We start from the raw sequence: 13,063 nt of genomic DNA, 5'->3' as shown, positions 1-13,063 counted from the left end.
TTAATCACAAAAACCATGTAATTATATACGTGTTTTCCGATGGTCTTAGGTGACCCACAGGTTGGCGACCCACAGGTTGAGAACTGCTGGCCTATGTTCTATCAACTGAGCCAAATCGGCTAGGGCTGTTTTTATTTTTTTATACTTCACCTGAAGATATTTTTTTCATTGATTTTTAGAGAGAGTAGAAGGGAAGAAGAGAGCATGGAGAGAGAGGGGGCAAGGGGAGAGACATCGACTGGTTGCCATACTGAACATGCCCCAACTGGGCCCAGTGATCAACCTGCAATCCAGGTACATGCCCTTGACACAGAATCAAACCCTTGACCTTTTGGTGCTCCAAATGCTGAGGCACACCAGCCAGGGCTCTTTCTTTGTCACCCAAATGGCCCACTGGGCCCTGTCCTTTCCCCCTCACTCAGATTCCTCAGTGCCCAGAAGGGGTAAGGTGTGCCCACCCATTTCACCTGTTATTAGCTCTAGCCGGAAATGAGGAGGTCCCTGACTCTTCCTGAAATGGCCCTTGGGTGGAAAATTGCCATCACACTTAGATTAGCAGAGCACCTCTTCCTGTACCTCACAGTGATCAAGAGCTGAGAGCTGTATTTGAAGTTCTGTTTCCTGAGAGGCTAGTGTGGGTTTCTGCCACAATGAATGCTTCTGCCTTCCCTGGGTCTGTGCAAAATAACTGCAAATTGTATTCCACTCCCTGAGCCCCACAGGCGATGATCGTGGTGCTGGCGAAGAGCACCGTCCTTCTGAACCCCAAATTAACGGCGACCACCCTGGCTGGAGGGGCGGTGAGGATTGGCAGTGTCCTAAAACTCTACTTCTAATAGGAAAAGGCGCTGGATTAGAGCCAAAGCCTTGGTCAAATTCTTCAAACCCCAGAGAGATGGTTCCAGAAAACAAGTGAAGTCAACCCCAGACAGTCCTCCCGGGTCCCTGGATGCCATCCCATCATGCTCTCACTGGGTGGAAGAGGGAGATGCCTGCAGCAGGACCGCAAATGGGTAGGAGGGGCTGGCTAGGCTGCAGGTGGGAGTGAAGGGGAGGATCTCAGGTCTCCTCGTGGGCAGGGCAGAACCAATGAGACTGGGAGCTGGGTGTGCACATGTGTGTGTAGGAGGCTGAAGTGTGTGTGTGCATGGGGTGCTCCACACACCCACGTCTTCCCCCTTAGGCATGTGAACAACCAAGTAGAAATTATAAACCCACGTCCCTGTTGTGGCAGTTTCCTCCAGGAACCATTTAGTTCCTATCGCCTGAGAAGCCTCACCTATCACGTACACTATGGTGGGTCCTCAAATATCCAAAGCTGATTATCCATACCATTACCAAGAGAGTATGTTTTTGGGCTTCCTTGTATCCGCCAGGATTAGCCATTTCTGTAGCATCCCATAAACACTCACTCTCAGTGAATCCGACTCCTTAGCGGGGCATGGACGCCTTCCACAGCTGAGTACCACCTGCTCCAGCCTTCCCTTCTGCCACTGCCTGCACCTTCCCTGCACCCAGACCACGCTGTGCTCCACCTTCATGTCCCCCCTACCTCCTACTCTACTGTCAAGCCCTGTCCCTATCCCGGTCAACAACAGAACCCCCATTCCCACCACCACGCTTCCTTCTATGCCTCCATGGAGTCCTCAATGTCTGCCTGGTGTGCACACAGCCCTTCTCACATACCATCACCCATCCTGGTTCCTGGCCACAAGGTTGTCCACAGAGGGAGCACAACCACGGCTCACCAACAACCAGCTCTCCCATCCATTAAGTGGAAATCAGACACAGAAAGGGCTCAGTCCCCGATCTGAATTCTTTCCCTAGGTACCTCCTGTACCTCTGTCATATTTTTTAAACTGAACTAAATTCCAAAAGCAGATTAAGAAGCGTCTGGCAGTGGGCAGTGTCTTTGAAAAGCCAACAAAAGCCAATCACTTCTACTTGCAGAAATCTAGAACCATTCCAGGGAAACAAGAGAAGGATGAGCTGGGAAGATGGCGTGTCTCCTTGCCCTTGGGACACCAGTGCCCAGAATGTCGAGGGTTAGCCATGGAGGAGCTGGAAGCCAGGAGGGAGCCCTTTGTGGACAGGTGTCAGTCAGTCCACACCCATTACAGGTGCTGAGTCCTGTTCTCCACACTCTCTTCTAGAGAGCTCCAGTTCTGCTCCGCCAATGTCTTGATCTGGCTCCTGAGGTGATGTTTCTCTTCCTCCAAGTCCTTCCTCACACGGGTGAGCACTTAAAACACAGATCAACAATGTCTCAAACCCCACATGCCCTTGTGACTCCACTGCTGGGGATCTGTTTCCAAAAGAAGAAAAAGGCCATGTGCACAAAGATGGCCATTTCGGTATGATCTACACCAGTCGGAAGGACCAACACAGCCAATGACATGGGGATGGCCAAGTGCACCAGCCAATCAGGCAGCCACCACCCACGCGTGGCCACTGAGCACTGAAAACACAGCCAGCCTGAGCTGAGACATGCCATAAGTGCAAAATACACAACAGGTTCTGAGGACTTAATAACACTTTAAAAAAAACGTAAAATATCTCATTAATATTTTATTGAGGGTGTGGCTCAGTTGATGGAGCCTCCTCCCACGCACCAAGAGGTTGCTATGATGTGCACTGACCATAGGGGGTGGCGCGGAAGAAAGGGAGGTCCCAGCCAGCAGCCAGAAGGCCCAGATTGGCCTGATCACTGGCCAGGCCTAGGGACCCTACCCGTGCATGAATTTGATGCACTCGGCCTCTAGTATCCTATCTAATAAAAGAGAACCATGGTAATTGGTGTACGACCGCTACCCTTCCCATTGGCTAATCAGGGCAATATGCAAATTAACTGCCAGCCAAGATGGCGGCCGGCAGCCAGGCAGCTGGAAGTGAACATGAGGCTTGCTTGCTTCAGTGATGGAGGACTCCAACGTTCCCCGCCTGCCGCTGCAGGCCTCTGACCTGCAACTCTAAGCAACTATGTAACAAATATAGAAGCTAAACCAAACCCCAGAAACTGGCTTTAGTCCCGAGCTTCAGCCAGCAGGATCGCAACATTGTAAACAAAGGCCAGAAACCTACTTTCAACAGCAGAGGCCTAAGAGCTGGAGCCAAGCCTCAAAGCTAAAGCTGGCCCAGAATAAAAAAAAAAAAAAAGAAAAGAAAAAAAGGAGCGGGTGGGAGCTTCAGTCACCCCCAGCCTGAAAACAGCCCTCAGCCCCTCACCCAGACTGGCCAGGCACCCCAGTGGGGAACCCCACCCTGAAGGGTGTGTGACCAGCTGCAAACAGCCATCATCCCCTCACCCAGGCTGGCCAGGCACCCCAGTGGGGACCCCCACCCTGATCCAGGACACCCTTCAGGGCAAAGCAGCTGGCACCCACCCATGCACCAGGCCTCTATTCTATATAGTAAAAGGGTAATATGCCTCCCAGCACCGGGATCAGCGGAGCCGCGAGGCCTCCCGGCACTGGGATCAGTGTGACAGGGGGCAGCGCCCAAACCCCCTGATCGCCCTGTGGCTCTGTGTGTGACAGGGGGCGGGGCCACAACCTCCCTATCCACCCTGCTCTGTTCGTGACAGGGGAAGGCGCCCCAACCCCCTGATCAGCCCTGCTCTGTGCCTGATAGGGGGAAGCTCCCCAACCCCCTGATCACCCTGCGGCTCTGTGTGTGACAGGGTGCGGTGCCCCAACTCCCCCCCCCCCCCCCACGGGCCCTGCTTTGTGTGTGACGGTGTAGAGCCATAACCTTCCCATCGGCCCTGCCCTGAGTGTGAGAGTGGCGGTGCCCAAACCCCCTGATCGGCCCTGCTCTGTGGGTGATAGAGGGCGGCGCCCCAACCCCCTCATGGGCCCTGCTCTGTGCGTGACAGGGGGCAGCGCCCCAACCCCCTGATTGGCCCTGCTGTGTGTGTGACAGGGTACAGAGCCCCAACCCCCCTGCTGGGCCCTGCTCTGTGAGTGACAGGGGGCAGTGCCCCAACCCCCTGATTGGCCCTGCTCTATGCGTGATGGGGGTGGGGCCACAACCTCCCCATGGACCCTGCCTTGAGTGTGACAGGGGACGGTGCCCCAATCCCCCAATCGGCCCTACCCTGAGCGTGACTGAGGGTGGCATAACAACCTCCCGATCGCCCTGCTCTGTGCATGACAGGGGGCAGTGCCCCAACCCCCCAGTCGGCCCTGCTCTGAGCCCGACCAGGGGCTGCACCTAGGGATTGGGCCTGCGCTCTGCCACCCGGGAGCAGGCCTAAGCCAGCAGGTCGTTATCTCCTGAGGGGTCCCAGACTGTGAGAGGGCACAGGCTGGGCTGAGGGACCCCCTCTTCCCCCCCGAGTGCACAAATTTTTGTGCACTGGGCCTCTAGTCCTATATAATAAAATCCTAATATGCAAATTGACCAACTGGTGGAATGACTGGCAGAAGAGCCAGTTGCTATGACACACACTGACCATCAGGGTCCAGATACTCAACACAGGCAGATCCTGTGTTGAACATCTACTCCCCAAGAGGGAGGCAACGCGTGGTGGTGATCAGGGAGTGAGGCCGGCCAGTGGGTGGTGCCAGGCTGCCAGCCAAGGTGGGTGCCCTGATCACCCTCCCCGCTGGTTGCCCCACAGATGGCCCTGATCGCTGGCCAGGCCTAGGAACTCTATGCTATATATTGGGAACAGTCTCTTAGATTTAAAAATTAAAACCTGGCAAGGCTACTCTAACACTGAGAACACAGATAATGCAGTGATGACATGCATGGACTCTGGCTTGCACATTTTGTGCTCAGCCCTGATTCTGACACTTATAACAATGTGACAAAGCCAATTAAATTCTCTCTGCTTCAGTTTTTCCACCCATAAGATGGGGAAAATGGTACATGGTACTACTGTCTCAGAAGGATCATGTTATGTACTACTTTTTATAATCAGGGCAAAAAAATGTAGCTGCCCATATAACAGCAAGATGCCTTTGACCTGTATGAAAAGTATGGTCACTGGTGCATGCAGTGTCCCAGATTGTGAGAGGGATGTATGACTGCTGGTTCAGGCCTGACATCCCCTGAGGGGTCCCAGATTGTGAGAGGATGCAGGCTGGGCCGAGGGACCGCCCCCCTCCCCACCATGCACAAAAATTTTGTGCACAGGGCCTCTAATATATATATATATATATATATATATATATATATATATATATATATATATATATATATAATTGATTTCAGAGGGGAAAGAAGAAGGAGAGAGAGAGAAACATCAACGATGAGAGAGAATCATTTATTGGCTGCCTCCTGCATGCCCCACACTGAGGATGGAGCCCTCAACCCAGGCATGTGTCCTGACTGGGAATCGAACCAGGACCTCCTGGTTCATAGGTCAATGCTCAACCACTGATCCATGTAGGCCCGACCAACTTCTGTGTTGTAAACTAGGCCACTGGGCATTCGATATAGGGGAAACTTCTTCTCTGGAACACTCCGGCCTGGATCCTGTGACCTTCCTTCTGCTCTTCCTCCCAAATGTCTGAATGTCAGTGCTTCTAACCCTGAGGCCTCCCACCTCAGGGCTTCAGGACCTCCTCAGAGGGCTCAGACCACACCTCCTCCCAGTGAACATTTTGGGATTTCAGAAATGATCCCGTCTTCCCTTTTGAGTCTGTGTGTCCTGCATGTACTGCTGTGCACTGAAGTCCCAACTGAGAACATGGGCTGACCCCAACCTTCCCTCCCACCCATACCCTACCTGGTCAGTCCTACCTCCCACACCCATGTCCACTGCAACTGAGCTAATCCTCCCACCACTGGTTTCGACCTCTGAAGGGGGATCTCCCTGCCTGACCACCTCCGTCTTCTACGTTGTAGCCAAAGTGACCATTAGCACGGACACTTCCCAGGCCATTTTCCCACTCAGAACCCTTCAGGTGCCTCCAGAATAAAAGGCCAAGTCCTTGCAAAGGCCTCTGCCCTGCTCCCATGGGGGCCCCACACGAATCATCATCCTGCTCCTCACACATGGCCAGGGGCTTCCCTGAGCTCCCCTATCTCTGATCTGCAGAAAAGGAAAGAGGTAGCAGCTATGCTCAGCCCTGTTTTCTGGAAGGGGAAACTGAGGCTTGGAAGACTCAGGTCAGTGGCTGAGCCAGAAGTGCAGGTGGGCTGACACCTGAGCCCCAAGCCACATGGCCTTCCTCAGTAAACATTTTTTTGAACAGATGAGTGTTAAATCTATTCTTAAACTCACAAAATACCTGAGTTCTTAGTAAATGAACAAAAGTTTGCTCACATATTAAAGATAAAAACATCCAATCATACAAGCAGATGATAACAGATTGCTAGGACATGAAACAATATTTACCCCACTTGTTTTTACTTGTTGGTGGCTTCTGAGCTTAGGAAGCAGGGCCAGGGACCCATCGTACCCTGGTCTGGTCCTGGAGCTTGCTTCCTGCCCCCCTGGCTTTTGCCTGGGTCTCTGAGATCCGTTCCAGTGACAAAGCATCACCTTTTCTCCACGAAAAGCCACCATTTCTCAGCATTAACAGGATCAGTTCCATATCTTTCTCTGGGAAAGTTCCAGTAAGTTTTTTTCAAAATGTCAAAGATGAGGAAAGACTGTACCAGGTGGGAGTCATACCAATGGGCAATGACGGTGAACAGGTTGCCACACTCTTTGCGCTCACTTTCCTTTTTATAGACGCCATCAAACTTCCTCACCGCGGCCTCCAGACTGACCTGCGCAAATGAAACAGAAGAACGTCATCGCAAACACCTGACAATCATGGCAGCAAGTTACCCTCAGGGATCCCTCTTTTCAAATCAGCTGAAATGTTTACAGGGAAAGAGGCAGTACTTTTAAACTTAACGCATAAATATACACATGGTAGGATACACACTCCCACAGGGCATATGCTTTAAAAACCAGTCTGGAGTTTTGTTTTGAGCGGCGCCGTCTGCTCGGAGGGTTCGTAGCAAACGGCTTCACCCCGGGCCCCCTCGGCCGCCGCCCTCTCCCCGCGGTCGAGGAAAGACGGTGGGCCGGAACAGCGCCATCGCCGCCGGCGTGTGCGGGGCCCTCTTCATCGGCTACTGCATTCACTTTGACCGCAAGAGACGGAGTGACCCCAACTTCAAGAACCGGGCTGCGAGAACGAAGGAAGAAAGAGAAGCTTGCCAAGGAGAGACCTGGACTGTCCAAGTTACCTGACCTTCAAGACGCCGAGGCTGTTCAGAAGTTCTTCCTTGAAGAAGTCCAGCTGGGGGAAGAGTTACTTGCTCAAGGGGAGTATGAGAAGGGTGTGGACCACCTGACCAACGCGATCGCGGTGTGCGGCCAGCCCCAGCAGTTACTGCAGGTGTTACAGCAAACTCTCCCGCCACCAGTGTTCCAGATGCTTCTGACTAAGCTGCCAACCATTAGTCAGAGAATTGTAAGTGCTCAGAGCTTGGCTGAGGATGATGTGGAATGAGAAACAAATGTCAACATGATCTCAATTAAAAATATTTTTAAAATCTTGAAAAAAAAAACCCCCAAAACCCCCCCAAAAAAACAACAACAACCAGTCTGAGTGTACAGTATTGATGCACAGCCACACGGACAGGTGGATGAAGCACAGAGCAATCCACCACAGCCGCAGACTGGGACCTCCCCTGTAAGGACACCCTTTCGTCTTCTAAGTCAAGGTGGATTGCTTTGGCCAGCAGCCATCGGGTTCCTTGGAAAAAGACCACCACACATCTCTGCAAGGCTGCACATCGAACAGTACTCATCCTGCAGTGCTCGCTGAGCCTAGAGGAAGAGGCGGAAGCAGGGGAAGCAGGATGAGGCGGAGGCATGGAGCGGTGTGGAAGGGGCAGTCAGGCAGTGAGACCTGCACAAACGCAGTCCTGTGGGACCTGGGAGGGAAGGCCCCGAGACAGAACTAGCAGGTGTGACCAGCCACTCGGCCACTAGATGTAGAAGATTGAACTATGAGGAACAGGAGCGGGAAGAGGAAACTTGGAGGTGCAGAGCAGGTTATGGGGGGCTGGTTCAATTGTGGGTGCGGGTGAGCTGGACCAGGCAGGATAGAGTGTAATATACATAAGTCATTGCTAAAGTGCAATCACTAAATGCTAGAAGACTCCAGAGAAAGGTGCGGATGGGCAGGAGGCAACAATGACGTCACAGAGGCCAGCACCCATAGACAGGAGATATCCTTTAATTAATAAATAATAAATTTAACCTGTAAACTCCCTATTGGAACCCTTTCACTAAAGATCAACCCGAAGAGCATACCATGACCATGACATTATGATCAAATAAAGCTTAAAAAAGGGAAATCAGTCCAGCCTGCATGAACCAGAGGCTGAGAGTCAATCTAAGAACCAGGAAGTCGTGGTTTGATTTCTGGTAAGGTCACGTGCCAAGGTTGCAGCTCAGTCTCCAACTGAGGCAGCCAATAAATGATTCTCTCTTATCATTGATGCTTCTATCTCTTTCCCTCTCCCTTCCTTTCTGAAATCAAACTTACCTAATAATAGACAAACATGTAAATTGACCATCCCTCCACTATGCTCACCAGCCAATCAGGAGAGTATGCAAATTAACCCAACAAAGATGGTGGTTTATTTGCATATATAGGTGCCCAGTGGCCCGGGTCCCGGGAACATCATTGGGCACCCAGGTCACTCCGAGGTGGGCCATGTGTGGGCCCTGAGCAACCTAGGAAGGGCCTGAGCCAGGGGGCTCCTGGGCAGGGCCTGAGCCTGTGATCAGAGCCGAGGGGTGGAGCTGGAGATGGGAGGGGACTGGGGGTCCCTTGCCCAGGCCCCGAGGCTTTAGGCCTGGGCAGGGGCTGAGCCAGGGATCGGTGTGAACTACAGAGGAAACACCTTTTTTGACTGCTCATTGGCTAAGCTCCCTGTATGCCACTGGTAATATTCTCAGTAACATGGGTAATAAGAATCCAGGAAGGTGACTTAGGGTTTTTCACCACACTCCTGGAGAAAAAACCAAAGGCTGAGAAATGTCATATCCTGCCCTAGCCAGTTTGGCTCAGTGGATAATGCCTTGGCCTGCCCACTGCAGGGTCTGGGTTCAATGTTGACCAAGGGCATGTACCTAGGTTGCAGGCTCCTCCCTGGCTGGGGCCCAGGTCAGGGCTCATGCAGGAGCAACCAATCAAAGTGTTTCTCTCACTTTGATATTTATGTCTGTCTTTCCCTTTCTCTTCCACATTCTCTAAAAATCAATGGAAACATATCCTCAGCTGAGGATAAAAAAAAAATAATAAGAAAGAAATGTCATATCCTATGAAAGACACATCTTGAAAATGCCTAAAAAAAGTTGTCATTTTTTCATGGTTAAGAACTGGAGTCCGTGTTGATGAAAACACCTTGGTGGCTGCGGTGACTGGCAGTGGCTGCAGCAGCGGGGTGATGGGGCTGGTGCCTTCCCCTAATCAGCCCGGTTGCCTCCCACAAAGGGAGGCCAGACTGCGGCTTAGGCCCGCTCCCCAAGGGGAACAGGGAGTGGGCCAAGCCGTCAGTAGGACATTCCCTGAGGGCTCCCAGTATGTGAGAGGGGGCAGGCTGGGCTGAGGGACCCCCCACCCCCAGTGCATGAATTCCGTGCACTGGGCCCCTAGTAGAAATATATTTTTAAAAAGAGGACAGAACCTAGATACAGAATCTAGACAAAGAACGTACACAGAACCTAGAGACAGAAGAACTTCGCTGGAGATAACATGGCAAAAGATCCTGGACAGAAACTGGCCACAGAACCTAGAGACAGAACCTAGTGAGAGAACATGGCAAAAAGAACCTAGAGACAGAACCTGGCTACAGAACCTGGATAGAACATGGCAAGAGAACCTGACTAGAACCTGGTGACTGAACCTGGCTGGAGAACCTGGACAGAACCTGGCTGGAAACCTAGTGAGAGAACATGGCTACAGAACCTGACTAGAACCTGGAGAACCTACAGAACCTGGCAATAGAACCAGGCAAGAGAACCCAACCATGCTGATCAACTGAACGCTGCCTCTGTGTCATTCCTTCTTCGCCGACTCTGTCCACACTTTTGGGGACCCCTGGACCTGCTGGGGTTGGACCCCAGCACACTAGGTGAGAAAAACTACAGAAATTCTTGTCCCAGAAAGGAAAAGAGGAAAAGAAGAGAAAGAAAAATGATGGAAAGGGAAATGGTGAGTAGGGGACGGTGGTTTACATAGGACTTAAATTGCAATTTTAATAGGGTAGTCAAGCAAGGCCTCATTGACAACGACATTTTGAAAAATAAATCTTTATTGTTGAAAGTAAAAAAAAAATAAATAAATAAATAAAAAGAGACATTAGAATCCTGCAGATATAAAAGTAATTAATGTATAAAATCTCAGGTTGAATGTTTTCAACACACAAGTGGAATTATTTAACTACATCAACTTTTCTCAAATTTTAAATTTATTTGATGTCTTCAAAATTAAATATAACAGCATAGCATTTATTTCATTACTATCATTTTAAAAAATAATTCTTTATTATTGATAGTATTACATATGTCCCCCCCCTTTTCCCCATTAACCCCCTCCAGCCCCCCTCCCCAGCCCTCCACCCAAGGCTCTCACCACCCTATTGTCTGTGTTCATGGGCCATGAATATATGCATACCTTGGTTGATTACCTTCCACCCACCTACCCTCCCCCGCCTTCCCTCCAATATTCTGCACTCTGTTCCATGCTTACAAGTCTCTGTATCCACTCTGTTCATCAGTTTATTTTGTTACTTAGATTCTATATATGAGTGCGATCATGTGATACTTGTCTTTCTCTGACTGGCTTATTTCATTTAGCATGATACTCTCCAGGTATCTCCATGCTGCCTCAAAGGGTAAGAGATCCTTTTTTTTTTTTTTTAACTGCTGCATAGTATTCCATGGTATAAATGCAACACAGCTTTTTTTATCCACTCGTCTACAGATGGGCCCTTGGGCTGTTTCCAGATCTTAGCTATTGTAAATTGTGCTGCTATGAACATAGGGGTGCATACATTGTTTCTGATTGGTGTTTGGGGTCCTTTAGCATATATTTCTAAAACTGGGATCACTGGGTCAAATGGCAGTTCTATCTTTAATTTTGTGAGGAAACAACATACTGTTTTCCATAATGGCTGCACCAGTCTGCATTCCCACCAGTAATGTTCTTGGGTTCCCTTTTCTCTACATCCTCCCCAGCACTTGTCATTTGTTGATTTGTTGATGTTAGCCATTCTGACAGGTGTGAAGTGATACCTCATTGTCATTTTAATTTGCATCTCTCTGATGATCAGTGACTTTGAGCATTGTTTTCATATGTCTCTTGGTCATCTGTGTGGTGTCTTTGGAGAAGTGCCTAGGTCCTTTGCCCATCTTTTTATTGGATTGTCTATCTTCCTGTTTTTAAGTTGTATGAGTTCCTTATATATTGTGGATATTAACCCTTTATCAGATGTATCATTGCCAAATATGTTCTCCCATACAGTGAGAGATCATCAACAAAATGATCCTGGCACCAGGATCAGTGGAGCTGCGAGGCCTCCCAGCACCGGGATCAGCAGAGCATTTTGTTGATGTTTCTTTTGTTGTGCAGAAGCTTTTTATTTTAATGTGGTCCCATTTGTTTATTTTCTCTTCAGTTTCCTCTGCCCTAGGAGGTGTATCTGTAAACACATTGCTAGGAGAGATGTCTGAGATTTTGCTGCCTATGGTTTCTTCTAGGATTTTTATGGTTTCCCAACTTACATTTAATCTTTTAACTATTTTGAGTTTACTCTTGTGTATGGTGTAAGTTGGTGGTGTAGTTTCATTTTTTTTTGCATATATTTGTCTAATTTTCCCAACAACACTTATTGAAGAGACTGTTTTGACTCCATTGTATGCGCTTGCCTCCTTTGTCAAATATTAATTGGTCATAATAGCTTGGGTCGATTTCTGGAGTCTCTGTTCTGTTTTATTGATCTACTAGAGGCTTGGTGCATGAATTCATGCATGGGTGGGGTCCCTTGGCCTAGCCCAGGGGTGGGCAAACTTTTTGACTCGAGGGCCACAATGGGTTCTTAAACTGGACCGGAGGGCCGGAACAAAAGCATGGATGGAGTGTTTGTGTGAACTAATATAAATTCAAAGTAAACATCATTACATAAAAGGTTATGGTCTTTTTTATCAATAGTTTTATTCATTTCAAACAGGCCGGATCCGACCCGCGGGCCGTAGTTTGCCCACCGCTGGCCTAGCCAGTAATTGGGGCTGATTGGGGCCATCTTGCCCAGTTCCTATTGGGGCAATCTGGGGTAACAGGCTGGAGGAGGAGGAAAGAGACCGTGGGAAGTTGGCCAGCTAGCTGGGGGGGGAGGGGCCAATTGGGGCCAGCCTGCTGGGGAAGAGGGACCATAGGAGGTTGGCCTGCCGCAGGAGGTTGGCTGTGGGAGTGCACTGACCATAGGAGGCAGCTCCTGAATTCAGTACTGCCCCCTGGTGGTCAGTGCACATCATAGCGACTGGTCGACTGGTTGTTCGGTCGTAACGGTCGCTTAGGCTTTTATATATAGACTAGAGGCCTGGTGCACAAAAATTTGTGCACTCGGGGGCGGGGAGGGGGGCCCCTCAGCCTGGCCTGTGCCCTCTCGCGGATTGGAGGCGTGAGTGCCAGCGGGATCAGGTCCCGGGCGACCGCCAGCACTCACGCCTCCAACCCGCTCTCGCGGATTGGGGGTAGGACTGCGGGCAGACTCCACAGCTGCCCCGCCGGCCGGCGTCTGGGTCTTCCGGCGGGATCGGGTCTGGGTTGGGGGCGTGAGTGCGGGCGGACGCCGCAGCCGCCCCGCCAGCCCGCGTCTGGGTCTGCCGGCGGGATCGGGTCCCAGGCGACCGCCGGCACTCACACCCCCAACCCGCTCTTGATGGCGCTGTACCATCCTGCCTGCAGTATGCAAATTAGCTGCCATCTTTGTTGGCGGTTAACTGCCATCTTAGTTGGCAGTTAATTTGCATATTGCCATGATTAGCCAATGGGAAGGGTAGGGGTCGTACGCCAATTACCATGTTTCCTTTTATTAGTGT

General features: G+C 50.5%; 1 pseudogene across 1 annotated transcript; it reads left to right on the top strand.

Moving 5' to 3' along the window:
* The first annotated feature begins 725 nt into the window (after positions 1 to 725).
* Positions 726 to 7,457, top strand: LOC308527846 (mitochondrial import receptor subunit TOM20 homolog; annotated as a pseudogene). The gene is made up of 3 exons: positions 726 to 800; positions 6,686 to 6,779; positions 6,933 to 7,457. The product of its transcript is annotated as a mitochondrial import receptor subunit TOM20 homolog (transcript).
* The last annotated feature ends 5,606 nt before the right edge of the window (positions 7,458 to 13,063 follow it).

Source organism: Myotis nattereri (assembly GCF_964212035.1).
Source record: "Myotis nattereri genome assembly, chromosome: 1".
Lineage (NCBI taxonomy): Eukaryota > Metazoa > Chordata > Mammalia > Chiroptera > Vespertilionidae > Myotis > Myotis nattereri.
This window is presented reverse-complemented; position numbering and strand designations above follow the sequence as displayed.